Here is a 21479-nt window from a genome sequence, read left to right as displayed (position 1 = left end):
ACACACACACACACACACACACACTCATCCACAGCGTTAAATCTGAACTCAGATGTTCAGCTGAAGTCTTTTGCACACACTGCTGTTCCTGTAGAAGCATGAGAACACAGTGTATGCCATAAAAGATAAACATATTATAGAGAGTATGGATATTACCCTGGTCGTATTTCCATAAACAAACTGTGATACTCTCCGCCGCCGCAGCATGCCCATCAATTTAAAGACTGAAATGTTCTTCTCGTTCCTCTCAATTAACTTAAAGTCATAATTGGAAAGGCTAAGTAGCTGTCGCCTGTCTTCAGCGTGGGCTGGGAAGCAAAAGTTCACTCCGTGCCTTTTAAGACGGCGGTTGCGTGCTCTTCGGTTGCTATAGTGTGATTTGCAGCAGCACACGACTGTCAGAAGCGATGAATCACATTACTTAAGTCAGTCATTAAAGCCGAGCTATTCCTGTTACACAAAGTACTCACAGCAGCGGCTCCTGGTGACACAGAAGCAGGCTTTTAAAGCTCTCACCTGTGACATCCACCTGTTTTTTTTTTTTTTTCTCCTGTTCTGGAGAAAGTCTCGGTGGTTAGCGCCGTGTTTTTCTCCCATGGCCTGTCAATCAAACGGCGCGGGCAGCACTCAGCTGTCTTTGTCCTTGGGTTTTCTGTACGAGGCAGAAAGTGTGAGGAGCAGCAAATAATGTGACAGTTTTTGTGCTCTCAGAGACGTCTTCAGGAGACAAACAGATGTACACGGATATTAACATCTGTACTGGAGCTCGTGTGCATTAGACGAGCTCTGAAACAACAACGTCCTACAGCGGATTTTATCAAAGAAGCTGAAACATGATGCAAAACAAAGTTTGTATTTTAAAGATCTGTACCTGAAGATAAAAATTTTCTCAGTTAAAGATTTAAAAGTCTTAAAGGAAACACTGACTGGCACCAGCCTTTGGTGATACAACTTTTTACCACCTCACAATCTCTTCTTCTTCTTCTTCTTCTTCTTCTTCTTCTGCTTCGACCGGATTCACTGGTTTTCAGATAGAAAGTCTCACTCCACTCAGGACATCACGAGTCAAGAGAGTTAATTATTTGCCCACAGTAAGTTTTATATTCCAGTGACGCCAAAGCCTGAGGAAGGCAGAGCACACCTCCCTGTCACAGTTTGGGTTTTCTGGATTTTTAGATTGGAGTTTCTTGGTTGATATTTGTGATTCTTGTCTGAGTTTCTTGTGTTTATCTTCTTGTGTGTTCTGTGTTTCTTGTTTCTGGTTTGTGTTCCTTGTGGTTCTGGTTTGGTTCTTGTCATGTGTGGGTCTTTACGTGATAATTCTTAGTGTTTCTGTATTAATTTTAGTTATTTTTTGTGTGTTTTCTGATCACTTTGTCAGTTCTCCTTGTGTTCTCCTCCTCTTTGATTGCTCCTCATGTGTTTCACCTGTGTCTGGTTTCACACCTGTGTTGATTACTCCCCTGTCACTGCAGTCTCTGTGTTTGTTGTGTTCTCTGTCAGTTCATTGTCTGTGTTTGGATTATGTTCCTGCTCTTTCTGCTTTTCAATGTGAGTTTTTTTTAAGTGTTTTTGCTTTTGCTTTTTTTGTTAGATTTTTGGATTTCTAATTTTGATTAAATTAAATCTTTTTGTTTGTTTGTTTGTTTCATCTGCATTTGCCTCGTCCTCCTTTTGCTGTCTGCTCTGTGGTTTCTGACACTTCCCCTCTCTTTTGTCTGTTTCAGATAGAAAGAGCCAAGGCAGGGAGAGCAGCAGCAAAGACCTCCAGGGATGTAGAACAGAGAGAGCCATACTGAATTCTGGGAGTCCTCTTCCTTTCCACACACTCACGTAGAACGCCAGAGCTTAAGGTAGGCAGAGCACACCTCCCTTCTCTTTTATGAAAAGCTAATGCAGGGAGAGCAGCAGCAAAGACCATCATTACCATTTATTTATTTTTTAACATCTGGTTGGGTACTACAGATGGAAACTAGCCTTTGGCTAACCCTGGCATATTTACAGAGATGTCAGTTAATATGCATTGTCCTTGTAAATTAGATAATTAAATTGAAAATAAAAACACAACACTTATAAAATCAGACACAGCATAACTGGAAGATGAGCTAGCACCATGCTCGTAGTTTAACAATTTTTTCCTCATTTTTTTTTTTAATTGGCTAGAGGATCACAGTTTTGGTGTTGTTGTTTTTTAAAGTCATTTACTTGTTTATGTATTTATGTGTTTATTTATTTATTTACTGTCGCATAGTTTTCTGACACCATATCCCTCACAAATAATTTAAAATATTGTCGTCCTTATATTGAGTCTAAAAGCTTTGTATTGAATTTTAAAACATGACATTAAAACTTATTTACAAAAAGGAAACTGTTTTGTAACAGGTGGTTAGGCTGAAGAGCACCGATGGCAATTAGAAGTTATCTCTTTCAGTTTAAGAAAGTTTTGATGCCAACTTCCAAGGACTGTACAATTATTTACAAAACAAAACAGGAAGTGAGAATGTACGACACTTTTCAGGTTGTCTTGGTGGTGTGTTTCAAACCCCAGGTCTCCATTAGTCAAAGCTTGACTAAGTTAAAAACCAATAAGCAACTTGAAAAGTGTATTTCCTGGCTTCTTCTTCAATCTTGGGATAAGTTGGGAGCAGTTTTGCTAACTTAGCAACTTTGTGGCTGTATTTAGGCAAGTTTTCAGATCCCTTTTGTAACTTTTTTTTTTTTTTTACTTTTTTTTTTTTTTTTTTAAAAGCGACAAATGTAGCAACGCTTTCTCATGTTTGGAGACTCTGACGTGAAAGCACAAATTGATCTTAGTCTTCTTAACAGGCAGTGAGAGCTGCCGTGGGCACAAACCCGAGGTTTTACTCACTTATTCCTCTCTCGCATAGTGTTTATGACAATAAAATGCAAAATGCTAATCATGCAAATTGTGCAAATTAGGTTATGACATCATTTAGCAACTTCTAGGACAACCAATAGCTTCTTTTTTTACTGAGAAAGTGGCAGCATTGGTCAGGAGTCTTCGATATGTGACAGCGTTGTTGGGATACTGAAATGAAACTGGTGGCTTATGGATGTGGCGCCCCCTGCTGTCAGAACTTTTCACAATCAGCTTCTCCTTGTTCTTCCATATATTGCTTTTAGCTGTTTGGATCTTTTTCTATCAGAAATAGATTTGACTTTGATAACAGATGGTGTTGAAAAAATGATATCTGTGATATCGGAGAAATGTTCGTCTCAATCATCCACAAACCTGACTCCATGACTTGCGTAAGCTCAGCAGGTGGACTCAGATATCTGGAAACCAAATGAAACCGTCCTCGCTGTCACATTTGTTGACACCTCTGCTCACTGTCACTCCTCACACTCCCGTCATCTCAGCACTGTGGTCAGCTGAACGCACGGCGCCGCGAGGTGACTAATAAGGAGGAGACGGATTGACGCAACAACCTCCAGTTTCTTGCCCCCATGCTGCTTTATTCACATGCCCGCCTCGCCGTGTCTTCCTGCACCCACGGCTGTAATGAGGGTCCCTGGAGAGCTGAGAAAAATCTGGCCTCTCCCTGTGACCCCCTGTTGTGTGTGTGTTCATGTGGTTTGTGCTCGTTGATGTGGTCGCAGCAGATTTCTGTTTTAATGAAAAGGGTTATACAGTTATATAAGTTAAACTGTTATCTCACGGCGTGGACGGCATGGGGGGTGTTAGAGGAGGACGGTTTCTGCTCTGCAGCGCCACAGGGTGGGTTCATCGCCACGAATCTGTCTGGTTATCGTCTTGTTTGCGTTCGTTGCTCTCTAAACTGTAATTTTTCCAAAGAACTGATCTTTTGTCCCTTTCTAAATGCCATGAGGGGCCAACTGCTGCAAAGCCCACACAAAAGAACCGTGGAGGCCCATTACATCACCCGCAGATAAACTGTGTGGGCATATGGAGGACTCTTGCATAGCAATTACTGTTAAAAAATAATTGATTGCATTAACCTGCCCTTTCACCATTTTACAAGTCCGATCCATATTCCTAAGTGGCCGTGCGGTGCGAGGTTTTAACCTCAGAGGAAACAGCGTAATGATTTTGTCAGGCCGGTATTGAATGCTGGTGTTACTCATGGTGAGCAGCTTTTCAAGGATCCACAGCGCAGCCCAAATGTCAGTGTGTCATTTTCCACCCGGAGGAACCCACACACACTCACGTATTCACACGTCTGGATAAAGACTTCACGCTCTGGGGGCTGCTTTCTCTTTTTGTTTATTTATTTTTATTCTTGTCCTGTAGTTGAGGCGTTAAGGACTCTAAAGGTTTTCCAGGGGATTCTGCAAATTACAGAAGCCCCAAAATTTAATCCTTTGGTCAATTTTTTAGAAGAATCAAATTGTTTTCCTGGTGTTTATGATCTGAAAACATTGGGGAAAATCACAATTTTTCTTCGGAGAAAAATGGTCTGGAGTGTCTTTTTTTCATCATACAAAATGGAAAGCTCCACCTTCAAAAAAAGTTAGCCTAGCATAAACTCCTGGCTGAGTTGTTTGTCATGTCTTGTTGTCGGTTGGGAGTTTATAGGCCTGTTTTGTAATGGTAAGGGTGTTCAACCTGTGGCTCTGGAGCCTCATGCAGCTCTTTGACTTCTCTGCAGTGGCTCCTTGTAGCTTAAAAAATATTCATTATTGAGATAAAGAATTTTTATTTTTCTTATGGAGGGTATTGATGATGAAAAAGGACACGAACACTAAAATAAATAAATAGATAAATAAATAACGTTCCATGCACCTGTGGCTAACCTCAAGTTTTACAGCCCTGGGAAGATAACTACATCTACAAAAAGACTGATGGAGGAAAATACAGATTTTAATTCTGTGTGGATGGATTCATTAAACTGACACCGTGCCAGCTTAATATACATGATTGATATGTGGCAACACAGTAACAGACAACAAAAAATTATCAATTGAGCAATATTTTCAATATATGTTATCAATTCAAATTTTCCTTTAAAGTTTCCAACTCTCTAATTTCAAACTTTTTTTATTTTAACTTTGCAAATTTTTCAATTTCAAATATTTTTGTAAACAAAAAAGTTTATTCTTATATGTAATTTTTGTTAAGTTTTTTGGAATTTTTAAAACAATGGATATTTAAAAAAAATCATTTTCTTTCTTTTTTTTTCTTTACATTTTAAACTTTAAAAAAATGAAAAAAAAGAAGAAGAATAAAACTGATATCCAATGTGTAATTGTAATAATTAAAAAAGAAATAGATGATTACTCACTACATTTAAACTAAATTTATAATTTTATACATGATATATAAAGTATATTGTTGCTCTAGAATGACTTTAATCAATAAATGGTTCCTATGAAAATAAAAGTTACCAACTCTCTAATTTCAAACTTTTTCTAAATTTTGCACATTTTTGAATTTTTAAATATTTTTGTGAAAAATGCTGCTCCTCCCTAATTTCCTCTTTATAATCTATTTATTTTCTTCATTTTTAATTATTTTTTCTTTAATTTTTGGAATATTTGGAATGATGATTTTTTTTTTGAACATTTTCTTTTAAACTATTAAGAGAAAAAAAGACATCCCATGTGTAATTTCAAATTTTTAAAATAATTTGGATGATTACTCAATACATTTTAACTAAATTTAAAATTTTAATCATTATATATAAAGTAGATTTTGGCTCTAAAATGACTTTAATCCATAAATGGTTCCTATGAAGGTAAAAGTTTTCAACTCTCTAATTTCAAACTTTTTTTTTTTTTTCGAAATTTTGCATTTGTTTTTTAAATTTTAAAATATCTTTTGTGGAAAATGTTGCTCCTCTTAAATGTCCTCTTTTTTATTTATTTATCTATTTATTTTTATATTTATTTATTTATTTACATTTTTAATTATTTTTTCTTTAATTTTTTAAAATTTTTGAATAATGAATATTTGACTTTTTTTTTTTTTTTTACTTTTAAATTAAAAAAAAAAAAAAACATGAGTAATTTTGGATATTTCAGATAATTTGGATGATTACTCACTACATTTTAACTACATTTAGAATTGTATATATTATATACAAAGTAGATTGTTGCTCTAGAATGACTTTAATCCATAAATGGTTCCAATGAAGGTAAAGGGTCATGACCAATGCTGATCCTGTATCTTGTTGTCTGAGATGCTAATGCTAACCAGATACTGTAGAGATGCTAAAAACCTGTCAACGTGCAGACGCAGAAGAGACTGACAGGAGACGTTTAATGGGTTGTTTGGTTTAAAACCTGAAACCTCATCTTAACAATATCTGTCGCTGGTTTTTAAAAATGCAGTTTAACCTGAAAACTGGTCAAACTCTTCGCCCACGCCTGCTTTAATCAGCACCTCTTCATCGTACACGCTCCTCTTCAGTCGACTCAAGAGGCAACACAGCGAAAAGTGCAACATTTGAAGCGCTGCAAACATTAAATCATCACTCCGATAACCACCAACCGCCTGTCTCGTACTCTTCCCCCCGTCCTTCCCTTCCTTTAAGCAGCTGCTGAGGGAGAGATATAGATGTGATAAGGCCGGCCTGCTCCGGCGTCACATCCGTGCAGTGAAAACACATTTTCCCCCAGAGAGCGCCGCGTCTCATCCCTCCTATGGAAAGATTACAAAGCAGGCGGGGACAGAGAGTGACACAATCTGCCTCGCTATCCGCTCTGCATCAGCCGGAGACTGTTCCTCTGCCAGCGTCCATAGGTTATGATGACAAGACTCCCAAACTGCTCCATCCGTAACGTCAGCAGCTGCACCTGTCTGCCACCTTGTGTATAATTCATTCTTATGTACTTATGGATTCCTGCACGCCTCGCAAAGTGCAGCTGGGATTCATGGCAGAGGGGGTGAAAACAATGTGAAACGGCGTTATTAAAGAGAGAACAGAGAGATGTTTCCTGCGTTAGCGCTTTACTACAACTACTAAATCATTTGGCAGCAATGATGCAGAAAAACAGAAGAACTCTCGACGTATCTCGACATTAAATGCTGGAGCTCTGGTACATGTATCTGAATGAGTCTCAAAGGGCTCCTGCTCTTTTATGTCTTCATGCTTTTGCACATTTTTCTCTTTCATCATTTTTGCAGCACCGTCTGTTCAGGTGTTTCTTCTCCATCTTGGATATTTGCATGATTCCCTTTTATCTATTTTTACTGACTCCCTCCTGTCCCCTGTCGTCCTCTCAGACGTCGCAGAGCGTGTTTTCCTGCCCTGCATTGCTCCACACTGCAGCTGCATTTAAGCCATTAGTCTTAAAATGTGTTTGTGTCAGAGCATCGCCTGTTGTTGTTGTTGTTGTTCTCCCTCCTCCTCCTCCTCCTCTGCTTTTTCTAAGGCTGATGTGTCTTTCATTACCGGGGTCTGACAGCGCAGAGCCGAGCGGACGTCTGTTTGTCACCCTCTAATGGGGCTTGGCAGCCTACAAGGTGTGCACAACACCTCAGAGAGAGTGGCCTTCTCCTTCTGTCTCCCTCAGCGGAGGAAAAGACCAATAACACTACCCCCGCACTTTCAGTCCACTGTTCAATTTCACTTCACGTCCGCGTCAGTGCCGCGAATTGGATCAGGCACATATGGACAAATCCCACGTCCAGTTGACTTGATGGGAATTGACCAAACCTCGCCAGGATCTCACGCGGCGCTGGCTTTGATCCGTCCCCAGCTGTCAATTGCAATATACAGTTTAGGAGTAAGGCCATCTAATCCATTCTGAGTAAAACCGGCTTTTTGGAGGTGGCCTATCGACCCGCTCGCTGCTGGGCTGTAGCTTATCTGTCTCTCCTGAGCAAATGTTTTCATTTGATGGATTTCCAGACAGACTTATATTAAGGCCAGGGACCGGTGTGGGGGACCATTAGATCAGGATCCAAATGGAAAACATGCTGGCTTCCTTTCTGAGGTCCTAACAGTCCCAACATGTGGAGCATAAAGGAAACCTGCTGAGAGTGGATAGTTGCCACTGATAGAAATCAGGAATCAAAGCAACATTTGCTCCAGCTGCACGGTCTGATCCACAGAGAAACCTACAGAAACAGGACTAACTGTTCACAAAGTTCTGCAGCTTTTTGCAGTTTCTCTCAGTTTTGCATGTGGCAGACCCACCCCTGCCTATCATGCATGCAGGTTCTCATTAAAGAGGCCTGTTTTTGCAGCCATTGCTGCTAAACCTGTGATATACTTTTCACGATCCTGCACACGTTAACTGCCTCGAGAGTTTTCCCACTCCTGTCGTTTCTCTGTTATATCTAAGTAGCTCAACATCTAAATTTCTAAACCAAAGCTTTTTAGGTGTTTACATGCTCTATAGTGCCCCCTAGTGACTCAAAAATGACGTCACTCTAACCACTTTGACTAACGTGCATGACTTTTTCTTGTGCATGACTTTCATGCCAAAAAAAAGTCTCTTTTGACCACAGAGAAATCCCAACAGGAAGAAAAGTTGAGTCACATGTTGGATTTTACTGATTCACATTCAAACAAACTCGCTCCAGAGAATTTTTCTGATCATCTGAGGATGAAAAGTTATTGCAGGTGTGTCTGTGGCGCCGCTTCAAACTATGAGGTCCAGCAGGAAGTCATGAGCTGCGTTTCCATTACACCTTTTACCAAAATAAAAGTGATATTTCTGAAGTTTTGATAAAGAACAACTGTGCTTTGCCCGTGCTTCTATTTCAACTAGAATTGCGCAAAACTTGAGTAAAATAAAATGTAACGTCCATCCATTGCTGACGATGATGCCGATTCGTGAACATTAGTGTTTTTATTCAGTGGTCAAACTGTCAGCTGTGATCACGCCAACTCAAATCTTATCAGTCCAGAAAAATGTCTTAATACAAGTAATTTTTCTCTTGTTTTATTGTCATTTTGTTACAGCAATTCAGACCTCATTTTTGCCTTAAAATAACTTAAAGGTGAAACATTGTTCTGGACTCGTCAGATAAATGTGGCTCATGTTGAGTTTAAAAAGACATTTTCTACTGAAAATCAGACAAAAACACTTGATAAGATTCTAGTTTTTGCACTGCAGGAGGTGAGGAGATGTGTTGTTATGACAACGTGACTATTTTCTGAGAGAAAGATGTTTCCATCACACTTTTGAAATAAACTTTAATATCGAAACTTCTGAAAAACCACTTCATGAGAGTGTAAATTCTTTTTGTCCCAAATTAAGTGGTTTTTTTGAAATTTTGGTGTTTACTATTCCTTTTTTTTGTTGTAATATTCAGGTTTTGCCCAGTTCTCTGTGAAATGGAAATGTGTTTCTTGGAAGAGATGAAATTGGAATGTGAGAAATTTCTCCTCAGAAGACAAAGTATTTCTGATTCTGATTTTAAAAACACCAAAAATAAATTTCTAAACAGTGATCTTCTGTCTTTATTTATGATGTATTTGAATTCAGTTTAGTTTCTATGAGGACTTTCCTTTAAAGAGGGGGTAGTGTGTATTTCCAAAGTCTTTATTCTGACCCCCTGGCGGCTTTGTTGGAGCTTTTAGATGGTCTACAGCTCAAAATCAAAATCCCATTTTTTTTTTTTTTTTTTTAAATTGTTTTCTGCTACTGTCTCTTTAAGGCTCCTGGCTCCACAAGCCTCCCTTTCCACTGATTGGCCAGTTAAGAGTGAAGATGTGGGTGTCAGCAAGTCTGGTGAAGATCTCAGGTGGGCACTTTGATCAGTTTAAGAATGAATACGTAGCAGTTTTAAAATTTTACTTCATACAGGGTTCCTGCCGATCCTTGAAAAGTCTTAAAAGGCATTGAATTCATAATTCTAAAAATAAGGCCTTAATTGGCATTAGAATGTCTTAAATCCAATTTTCAAAAGTCTTAAAAATCTAACCACATAAATAAGATTTATGTTAGATTGAACTAAAAAATTAATATTTAGCAAAATGTATATATTTTTCAAAAATAATTCACTGATTTATTGTCATGGCAACATCGTGTAATCACAAAAGCAGAACTAACAAATCAGTGATGTGGCTGCACCAGGATCTTTCAGAGCAGACGCATGTCTTTGTTTTAACTACAGTGCCTGGAGAGGGAAAAAAAGGTGAAAAACTGGCAAAAAAAATCCAAAAGTGGCTTAGGAAAATGGAATATGGCAGCAAAATTGGAAATTAAATTGAAAGTTTAATGTCAAAAAAACGTGTAAAAATTCAAAAATGTTTCTGACAGTGGTCAAAAAAAATTGAGGCAAACTAGAAATAAAGTTATAAAAACGGGCTTAAAAAGATAAAAATTGTCCAGAAGTGGGACAAAGTGTATGAATAAAGGTCAAAAAGGGATGAAATTGCAAAAACTTGGCAAAAATGGTACAAAAGTGGAAAAAGGATAATAATTAGGTGCATAATAGGTATGAAATTGCAAAAAATAAAAAAAAAAAAGGGGGAAAAATGTGTAAAAAATCCATAGGTAGCTTAAGAAAATAGTCTTTGGCAGCAAAATTGGGAATTACATTTGATTTTAAATTTGAAAAAACATGTAAAAATTACAAAAATGTTTCTGACAGTGGCCAAAAAACGATAGATGGGGGGCAAAATAGGCATGAAGCTGTAAAAATGGGGTTAAAAAGAAGACAAAAAGTGATGTTTTATTTAAAATAAACATTGGGTCAAAATGGCCTCTTACCCAGGTAAATCATGTGGTGTTTTTATTTTGTTTTGTTTGTTTCAATTGTGGTTCGTTGTCGACTTGGTCTTAAATTTGATTTCAAATGGCTTAAAAAAGTCTTAAATAGTCTTAAATTTAACTTGGCTTAAGCTGTAGGAACCCTGATATATCTAAGCTTCAAATATGGGGAATACCCCCTCTTTAATGTTAGCTTTAGCGCTAGCCCAATTAGGTTATAAACATCTGTCAATCTCAATCAGATCTAAGGCACTTTACATCATCTTTCAACCTGAGGCATCAAAGCTTCTTCATCTCTTCAAAAACCGATAGTTCAAGAGGATCAGAGCTTAAAACGACGTCTATCACCGCGAGACTCTGGGCAGACACAGGCGTGACAGATTCGTCCTCCTGAAGGACATTTTTCAGTGAAACCGAGGCAGGTCAAACAATAAAAAATTAGAAAAAGCTGGGAGGAGAGGAGGAGTGAATGGGATAATGGTCATGTTGATGGGGAAGAGGAGACAAAGGAGATAGATGAGACTGAAATGATTATCTGAGCATCAGAAGACGGAATAATTGGGCCGAAGAGAGAATAGGTCCAACCCTCCTTTTCTTCTTCAGACTGTCAGAGCGCTGCAATGAATGGTCGTCTGCATAACCACATATTCAGACCGGAGCGCCCATTTTTATCTATTAATCCACTGCTTTAATTTGATCCCCGGAGGAGATGGAGAGAATCAGAGGAAGGAGGAGGAGGAGGAGGGTTGAAACACGGTGTGGATGTCGGTAACCTGCATTTCCCTTCTCGGAGATGAAAGGTTAAAGAATCTGATAGATCTTCCTGTTTTTTTAAACGTGATCCCGTGTGTGTGTGTGTACATGTGTGTGTAAAAGTGTGTTTCTGCCCGCAGAGTGTGTGAGAACAGAGGAAACACGGCTAATAACAAGATGTTCCTTTTTTAAAAAAAGTGCGTAGTCTTCATCCCAGAGTGGCACAGGGCGAAATGTCAAACATTAGAGGTAATCAGCCGTGTCATGACAACTACTGACGGAGGGAACAATACCTGAGGGAGTAGGAAGGTAGGAAAGGAAGGATAGATGCAGTGTGAGAAGATGAAAACTCTTCCTCGTCTCTGACTCAGCGTGCCGTTTTTTCCCAAAGCTGCTGAATCTCAGATTCTAACCCATCCCTCGCCTCACGCCACGCAGGAACCTCCCAGCGTCTCAGTCGCCGGTTTAACAATCCACACATCATTAGCGGGAAGCTAGGTTTCCTTTCCTTTCCTTTGATTTGTGTCTCTGATCTGCCTGTAATACCTGGCTGATGAGCAGCAACAATTTGGGCTGATTTGGGTTTGTCAGCGCGTCAGGAGGACGTCCACCCTCACAGACAGGACGTGTCCAGCTCTTTCTCTTCCGTTAATGAATTCCAGCGTGTTTCTTTTAAAGCTAACAGCAGAGAGGCAGATTGTGGTGCTGGTTCTGTCAGCTGGAGCGGCTCCGTTGGGGGTAAAGAGGGTCATTGATGTACATCATGATTTCCTCATTCTCCCTCTGTGAAATAAAAAGAACTCAGTTACCATCTCGGTGGGGAGGTTTGCCATGAGATGCAGTTGAATAAAGGAGTTGTTGTCCTCTCATTAGTTTCTTTATCCTCCAATCAAAGAAAAAAGTTGTGAGTCAACTCTTATACTTTCGTTTTCAGCTTGTTTGCCCCAGTTTATGTAATTCTCCAACTGAAATATTCCAACAGCTATTTGGTGAGTTGGCATATAGTTTTCAAACAGGGTCCAAGGTTTCCAAAAAGACATTCATGATGAAAGAAAACAGAACAAAATACAAATATATATATATATATATATATATATATATATATATATATATACACACATTATTTATACAAAAGTAAATAATAATTAATAAAATAAATAAGTAAATAATAATAATAATAATAATAATAATAATAATAATAATAATAATAATAATAATTAAATGAAAACACTTTTTTAAAACAACACCCTTTAGAATCAAAACGAACTGCTGAAAGTATAAAAAAAGGAAAAACTAAAACTGTGGTTCCAATAAATGACTTACAAAAAATATCCTTTCAAAACAAAACAAAACATAAAAGGAGAAAACGGTCAGAATGTACAATAATTTAAAAAAAAGAAAAAAGTAAAACAAAATAATCAGTTTTTATTTTAAAATATTTTTTTTACGAATAAAAAATAGAGAAAACAAAGTACTTAATGTAATTAAGAATCAAATATAATAAAAAAAAATAAATAAATAAATAATAAATAAATAGATTAAAAATCACGTGTGACCTAAAAAAAGAGTAAAAAAAAAAAGAGAGAAAGAAATCAGGACAACAATTAAATAAAATTAAACTTAATAAAATGAAATTAAAAATCAAATGTCACTAAAGAAAAACAAAAACAAGTACTTAAATGGAATTAAATTTAAAAACTAACTTACAATATAACTCACAAAAAGAGAAAGAAACCAAGAAAATAAATGAATAAATAAACAAAAAAATAAAAAACAAAAACAAATAACACCTCACAAATGAAAAAAAAAAAAGAAAGAAGGAAGGAAACAGAAAAAATGCATGAAATCAAATAAAATTTACAAAATCAAAGTAGAAAACAAAAAAAAATATGATTTTCTGTTTTACAAATAAATATCCATGGTTTCCAAAAAGGCATCCACAGTTCCTGGGAAATGCAGTCCTCTGACATCCGTCGCCTTAAAGTTGGCACTTAAATGAGTAACGTCTAAAAAACAATCGAACACTAAACAGGGTCTCTGTGAATCCAGATCATGAGCGTTCTTCTCAGATAAGATCTCTTCAAACTGAATTTTTATAAAGTCTTCTTGTGTTGTTCAGAGACTGAAACAGCATCCCAGCCTTCCAGAAGGCTTTGCCATTTCTGAGTTTATTTCTCTGCCAGTCGGAGACAGAAGGAACGTGGGATCTGTTGGACACCATAACCCTCACCCAAAGAGAAGACATGACGAAGCTCGGTGCTGTGATTCAGCCTTAAAAAAGCTTCAGAACGAACTGGTCAGTCCCAGTTTTGGACAATGGCACCAATCTGCCGTCCACCAACATAACGTCTGCAGCTCTGTCAGAAAGCAGAAACACGGCCTGTGAAAAGAGGCTTTCTTGGGATCCTTGGAAAGCCTCGCCACTTCCTTGAAATCCTGTCATTCTGACTTGTTTTGGTGTTGGTGTCACTTCTTGAAGAATCCCTGGCTGTTGTTTTTTGTTTTTTTTTGTTTTCTGGCGCTGTGTTTATTTCCAAGTATGATGAGGATGGAAACGGCTGCTGCCCCTGGAAGGCGAATTCCCCCTTTTCCCAGCTGCACAGCACCTGAAACGTCAGTCCTGATTGTTCCAAAGTGACACCCAGTACCCAGATCCTGCCACGCTCACAATAACACTCTCCCCTCCTCGCCTCCTCCCACCTCCCACCCTGTCTCTCACGTCTTTTTGTCTATTCAGCTGCCTGTCTGGAGCGCTGACTGGTTCATCCTCATTTGCTCCACTCATATCCCCAGTCTTGACATTGCCAAGCAGCTGCCACTGCCTCCTCTCCCCCGTTCCTCCTCGTCATTGTTTTTCAGCTCAGCCTCCTTTTTTTTTTTTTTTTTCTGGGGGATCGTTGTTGATTTATTGCTGTGACCATTATCCTTTAGCAGCAGATTTATGCATTTCTGACTCAGTGCTCTGCAAAACTAGAAAACACAGACATCAACACAAAAATGCCTTTCATGCTCTCAGATCTTTCCCTTAATACTGTTTTATTTAGAAGTTCTTTCTGTTAGTCATCCAGCATTTGATCTGTTACTCCATGGTTTCTCAAAACAGGACGCTAATCACAGCTAACAACATTTTCAAAGAGCCATAAAGACCCAAGAAGGACAAAATATGAGAATAAAACAGGAAAAGAGTAGATAGTTATGGAGTAGTTTGGGATCTTGGAAGCTGGCATCTTGTTTTTTGTGTCACAATTAACCAAGTTTAGAGTTGAGAGTGGGTTTGATCTGAACCCAGGCTGCCAGGTTAGAGCTCAATTTGTAAAAACAACATGAAAAGTAATGATGAACCAAAACACAACTTAAAAAATGTTATAAAACCCCAAATTTTTCTTTTGACATTTTGGATGTTATAAAATGGTTTTATTACATTTCAGGTCATTGGTCGTACATTTCGGTACATATTGGGCTCTAACCTGCCTGCTCGCAAGCTAGTTAGCTACTAAAGCTACTAAAGGTGTAGCTCCATTGCTACACATCTGTAGGCATGGACAGATGACTTTATTGTTAGTATGTTAGTTACAGCCCAAAGGCGTAACCTGTAATCATCATCACCATCAACTGACATCAAAACTTGTGATTGTTTTCAGAATTTAAACAGGTAAATGTTGACTAAAGCGATATTTTACATAAGGAATTTGTTAATTAGCCATAAAATTCCATCTGTCAAGTTTTTTTGCTTATTTTATTTTACTATATTTTATGTTTTACTTTTGTGCCTATCAGCAGAAACATGGGCATGAACGTTTAGGTGTTGTTTTGGTGGTGTGATACCAAAGGAGTCTTTGCTGCCATGGCAAATTTGTGGTGAATTTACTAGTCTATATTACCAGAAATCAAAAATCAAGATTCAGCTCTCCCTGACACAAGGGGTGGGAGGGGTTTATGAGTTTAATGTTCCTGAAACTAGATCTCCAGGTCAGCCTGCCCTGCCCTGGGATTAGCAGAACCTCCATGTTCCAGTCATATAAATATTTTGCCATGATTTTAGCAATTCTTTTTAAATTTAATTTTTGACACTGTTTCAAAATAAGAAAAAAATTACTGATTTTTTAAAAAAGATTTTGCAAAATTTTGCAAATTTATTATTTTATTTCTGAAATTTTGTTTTCCAATTTAAATTATATTTTTTGAAAAAAAATTGCATTTTTTTTTTTTTTACAGTTTTTGATTAAGTACATTTTGGCATTTTTTTTTTTAATTGGAACTTATTGAAATTGTAATTTTGCAAATTTTTGATTTGTTTAAAAACATATGCTACTTTATTTAAAAAAAAAAAAAAAAAAAAAAAAAAAAAAAAAAAAAAAAAAAAAAAAAAAAACTTAGACATCACGTATAATTTTATACCAAAAACACAAAGAACTTCTCATTTGGACAAATAATTTACTAGATTTTTACTTTGTTTAGATTTGTATCCACTTTTTTGTCTTTACTGTGAAGATAAAGTAGATTTTGTGGTTCCTGAATGACTTTAATCCAGGTGAGTTGAAGAAAAATGGCTCCTATGAAAGTAAAGGCAGCAGACCCCTGGTCTAGGGAGATGTGGACTGTGGATGGTGTCTTGAATAAAACCTGCAAGAGGCTGTGAGTTGATCTTGCCTTGAGTTTTTCGTATCAGTGTTAGCATGTGAGAAATGCTACTACACCTAATCTATTGCTATGGTGGTTTAGATCTCGCCCTTGAGGAAGTGGCCTGGGTTTGAGGCCAGCCTGTAGCCTCTTTCTCACATGTTAACCCCCACTCCTGCCCTGTTTCGATGTAGTTGAAGTCATACTTAGTGTCTAAACGCCAACCAGAGTAATAACCAACCCTCCCAGCCGAGGGATTTGAACCCACGCTTTACTTATCGATAATGAGCAGAACTTAGCCTTAAAATGTATTCCTTATTGAACTTTTGAGCAGCTTTAAGTTTCTTCCATCATTCATCAGGGAGGCCATGTTTACTCTCAGCTCATTTGAAGCTGAAAAGATGGAGTTTATTCCAGGCGCAGTCCCTCGCGTTGAACTACTTAAGAGTCAAAAGGGATGCAGAGAGGTTTAACATGGGCGAGGTGTGATGACACGGTGATGAACGGCAAAATAAAAGAGCTAGACGAGGGTGAGGTGTGGGAGCAGGGATCCAGGGGAGATCCTGATTGGCCCGTTCCTCTCCAGGTCTTAATCTGCCTGATCTGTAATTAGCAGCAACTGTGTCACAGCCAGACCTGTGCGAGGAGGCGAGGAGGCGAGGAGGCGAGGTGGAACCAGGAGGCACATTTTCTTACATGACGGGAAACACGCTTAGAGGAGAACATACACATTCAGGCACATGAGACTTCAGAGAACACACACAAAGAGAAGCCAGAGCCGAGCTGAACGTTCAGGCACAGTTTAGAGACCAAACACTCCATCAGCAGCTCTGAGGGTTGAAAGCTCGTCTTCCTCTGAAGCAGATAAAATGAAAATATTACAGCACATTCTGGAAATCCACTGAGGGACAAACTCCCACGTCCTGCTTTCATATCCGCTCTGCCTTCTGTAAACACTTAGAAGCTTCCCTCAAAAATCACCCATCGACACATATTCACTCACCGCTACATCTCGCCGCTTCCACGTCTTATGGCGTCTTGCTAGCCTCGGGCTACGTGCCGCTCCTGATTCCTACACACTCGGACTCACTGCTCGTGTGTGTTTATGCGTGTGTGTGTGTCCAGCACGGGTCATTTCACAGATTAAAAGGCTCAAGACAAATGAAGAGCCGGCGAGTAATCTGGCCTGTCTGACTCCGCGGGGTGTGATTTAATAAGATTGATTTTTACCAGAGGTTTCCATGACTGTGTCGACGTCTCGCTGCTGATGACAGCCGGCTTCACTTTGTTCAGTGTGAACGTCAGGGTTATTTTCACACAGATGTTTGTACTTGAGACAGAGAATCCATAATAATATGATGAGATGATGTGTAATTTCATTAGTATTATGGTAATTAATTCTAACATTCATTAAAGCAGGGATCTGTTGGAGTGGTTGTAACGTTTGCAAAGCAGCGTCCATTTGTGAGCGATAAAAACAGGTTTTAAAGAGTCGCTGAGTGCCAAACATTTCAACCACTCTGTGCTTTTAATTTCATGTTCACATGTTTGCATATTTATCAGAAACAGCCCAGTTTGTCTGAGCACACAGTGAGTTACTGAGACCACACTGTTTTTATTTCCTGCAGATTTTCTTTTTGTTACTCCATTCAAAACTCTTTGAAAAACCACTTACTTCAGCACAAATTGATTTTGGAACAACTCCTGAGTAAGTAACGTGTTCTGGCAACAACTGCTTCAACACCTTTTGGGAGACAACGCTGAGATAAAAAAAAAAAAATCAGGGAAAGAAAAGAATAGAGATGGTGGGAACAGCTGCTCTGGGACTGTATTTTAGGAAACGGTTGTTTTTAAAAACAAGTATCAATTCCAAGAGACAAGTGATTGGGAATCGTTTTAGGAAGGGGTGGGAGAAAAACCCAATGTATCGTAGCATCAGGATTTTTCTCAAATTTAAAGCCCAGGGCGCTCGCACCAAACACCCCCTCCCTGCTCCTCTGCAGGTTTCCTCTGCACTCAGACGGGGCCATATTTTACTTGACCAAAAACACAAATAAACAAACTCTCACCGAAAAACTCTGATATGGGTCTGCATTCACGCTTTATTTAGAGAATTTTCAGTGCGTTACTTTCACACAAAACACCCCTAAATAAGGCTCTAGTTCTCATCGTGTCTCTTTGTCCTGGCAGACTACCTGGGTTTGTTGCGTGGACTGATACACTAAGCAGCGAGCGCCTCGTAGCCAGCTGTGGCTCTGCAGCGGAGGTAGCGCCGTTTTACGACACGATGAGAACTAGAGCCTTATTTAGCGGTGTTTTTATGTGAAAGTTGCTGTTTCTCTTGTTCCTGTGGTTGGTTGTTTGTTGTTTTTCAGCGGTGGCGCACATAAGCTACGTCATACCGTGGCTTGATGTGAATTGGTTAATGATGAGTGTGTCAATCAGAACGGTCGTCCAATCACCATCTGATGATTTATTTAAAAGTCCTGCCTCTGAAAACAAATCCAAAGAGCTGCTCCCCAGATGGACTAGAGAAATATTTCCATGGCCATTTTATGAAACTGTCCGTCTGGTGTGTCAGGTTAGTAGAGCTCTACTAAGGGCAACAATTGAGTTACAGATCTTGAAAAAAAAAAGTTTTAAAGAGATTAGGAACTATTTTTGTGGAAGAACTTCTCATGTTCCACTTTTTGGAACAACTACTTGGCTACACGTTTGTGAAGACTGTGTTCCCTGTTTTGGGAACAACTGCTAGAGCACTTTCTGTCTTTGGGCCAAACTGGTGAGGCATGTATTTAAAAAACAGAAAAGAAAAGTTGGATGCCAATTTTTGAGATTTGTGACTGAGACTGCCTTTGGGATCAACTGTTTTAGGTTCAACTCGTTTCGTTTCGTTTCGTTTCGTTTTGTTTTGTTGTCCACCACTTATCCTGGTCAGGATTGCACAGGTATCAGTGCCATCAGCAAAGACCAATGACCCCTGTCCCCGTCCACTTCCACCAGCTCCTCTGAGGCGATACCAAGGCGTTCCCAGGTCAGTCCAGAGATATAATCTTTTCACCGTGTCCTGGGTCTACCCTGGGGTCTCCTCCCAGCTGGACATGCCCGAAACACCTTCCAAGGGAGGCGTCCAGGAGGCATCCTCACCAGATACCTGAACCACCTCATCCGGCTCCTCTCGATGCGGAGGAACAGCAGCTCTACTCCAAGCCACGAACCCTATCCCTAAGGAAACTCATTTCATTTGCTTGTGGCCATGATCTTGTTCCTTTGGTTACGACCCACAACTCATGGCCATAGGTGAGGGTCGGTACGTAGATTGACCGGTAAATTGAGAGCTTTGCCTTCTGGCTCAGCTCTTTCTTCACCACAACAGACCGGTATAGCGTCCGCATCACTGCCGACGCCGCCCCAATCTGTTTGTCAATCTCTTGCTACATTTTCCCCTCACTCATGAACAAGACCCGGAGATACTGGAACTCCTCCACTTGGGGCAAAGACTCTCCCCTGACCATGGGTGGGCAGTCCACCCTTTTCCAACTGAGAACCATGGCCTGGGACCAGTTTTTGGGGATGACTTGGGAACATTGACCCAATCAGAAATTTGTCTACCATGGGATAAACCACAGTTTTCACTGATTCAGCTTAGTTTTCTTAATCTCACGTTCATTTTTTTCACATCCAAAGCATCTAAAATTGAACAGATTTCTCCAATTTAACCTTCATTTAAAAACCAAAGGCAGTGTGTGTGTGTGAGTGTGTCCTGCAGGAAGTGTGTGCTCTTCACTGTTTTTCATTTCCCCCCTATTTATGTTTCAGACAAAAACACATCCTGCGACATTTTTACATTTCACTTTCCTGGAGTGGGAGCAACCTGACCTCCACCGAGCGGAGCAGCTCTGGCCCCGGGCGGACCGCGCCAACGTGTTGATGTAAGTCTGCCGTGAACGCCTCTATAGCGTGAAGGGAGAAGGTGTGAAATCATGCTACACTTCCATCCAGCGAGGGGAGTTTGTACGTTTTGTCACACACACACACTGATTTTTTTTCCACTGTGTTTATCTCACGCTGTGAAGGTGTGTGTTTCAGGGGAAGAGTGCAAATGTTGCACCTGTCAGTTCTTGATTAACAAGCCGTGTTTTCAGCTCAGAGCACACGCAGCACACACGCAGAAGAGCCACCCATGTTCATAAACTCAGAAACTGCCAGAGTTGTTTTTCCTGCTAATTGCTGATGCTAATTTTATCTCCAGAGTCAAAGTAAAAGTATTAGTGCAAAGCTTTTCTTGGCTCTTAGATGTTCTCTCCGTCCCTCATGTCTTTGAAAATAAAAATAAATCATCCTCTCTGAAATCCAGCGAGTCGTGGATGAAAACGGTTTCATTAGATAGATTTAAACTGCTGCACTGATCCTGAAACACAGTCCACCAGAAACCTTTAACAGTCACCAAACCTTCAGACTGATCAGGTCACATCTAAATCATCCAACCTAAACCTGGTCTAGTCCACTTTGAATCCAGTTTAGTTGTCCTGATTCAGTTATGGGTATAAGTATTCTTTGGTTTTATTTGTAATAACTGACTCATGATTCTAGTTTTGTGATCTTGTCGTGTGGGTTTTTATGTTCTTAGTGTTTCTGTGCCCTGGATTTATCTCCTCACTGTCTTTAGTTTCTCTGTGTTTGGTTTAGCTCTCCTTGTTTGATTGCCCCTCATGCTTCACCTGTGTTTTGTTTCACACCTGCATTGAGAAACTGCATGTATCTTTATATGTATAGGCCTGTCGTCCACGTGACAGACAGTTTTACGTCACTGAATACAATGTTTTCTCGAAACTATGGCCAAAGTGAAGACTTTGGAAAACTCAGGTTTCATTGTTTTGTGTAAGCGCTGGTAAACAGTTTTTGGCTCTCAAACACCACAGCTGAATGACGGGTTCATTCTAGTTGGCCAGCACAGGTTGGTACAGCCGCTGATAGGTGTCTGTCCATTTGCAAAAGCCACAACACAACAGACGTCAGAGGACAGTTTTCCTAACGTACACAAAAAAGTTGTGAGAGTACGTTACTGTTTGTTTATTTTATAACTTAAGCTATGATAACTATGGCTCAGATGCTAACGTAAATACAGAAATTTAAGCACTATGAAGGATATCACAAGTAGCATTGCCACCCGTCCCGTGAAATACGGAATCATCCCCTACTTTGCACCTAAACGTTGCGTCCTGTTTTAAATCAATACGGGATGCAACTTGTCCCGTATTTGGTTGGTTGATTTTAAACGTGGAGTAAGTGCTCATCATTAATTGGGTTAAAGAAAGTCACAGGAAATCAGAAGTAAACAGTCTGTAGCTGTGGCTGCCTCGTTACTTCGCCTTGTGCCCCGTTGAAAAGCAAAGGATGCAGAAACAAAGACGTCAGTGTGAGTGAAACTGTTTCAAGGGACATGGTACAATCTG

The 21479-nt window shown here is 39.3% G+C and overlaps 1 long non-coding RNA gene across 1 annotated transcript in view; it reads left to right on the top strand.

The window, feature by feature from the left end:
- The first annotated feature begins 1462 nt into the window (after positions 1 to 1462).
- Positions 1463 to 21479, top strand: part of LOC141810746 (uncharacterized) — a 44465-nt gene continuing 24448 nt past the window's right edge. Inside the window, exons 1-4 of the long non-coding RNA XR_012600122.1 lie at positions 1463 to 1551; positions 1728 to 1853; positions 9593 to 9679; positions 19843 to 19955. This is a non-coding gene — a long non-coding RNA (uncharacterized LOC141810746). The remainder of the gene's footprint in view (positions 1552 to 1727; positions 1854 to 9592; positions 9680 to 19842; positions 19956 to 21479) is intronic.

The sequence above is a fragment of the Halichoeres trimaculatus genome, unplaced genomic scaffold (genome assembly GCF_033239565.1).
Source record: "Halichoeres trimaculatus isolate MK-OKI-2021-1 unplaced genomic scaffold, fHalTri1.1 fHalTri1_scaffold_21, whole genome shotgun sequence".
In the NCBI taxonomy this organism is placed as follows: domain Eukaryota; kingdom Metazoa; phylum Chordata; class Actinopteri; order Labriformes; family Labridae; genus Halichoeres; species Halichoeres trimaculatus.
The sequence above is the reverse complement of the archived record's forward strand: the minus strand, read 5'-3'. Positions and strand labels throughout refer to the sequence as shown.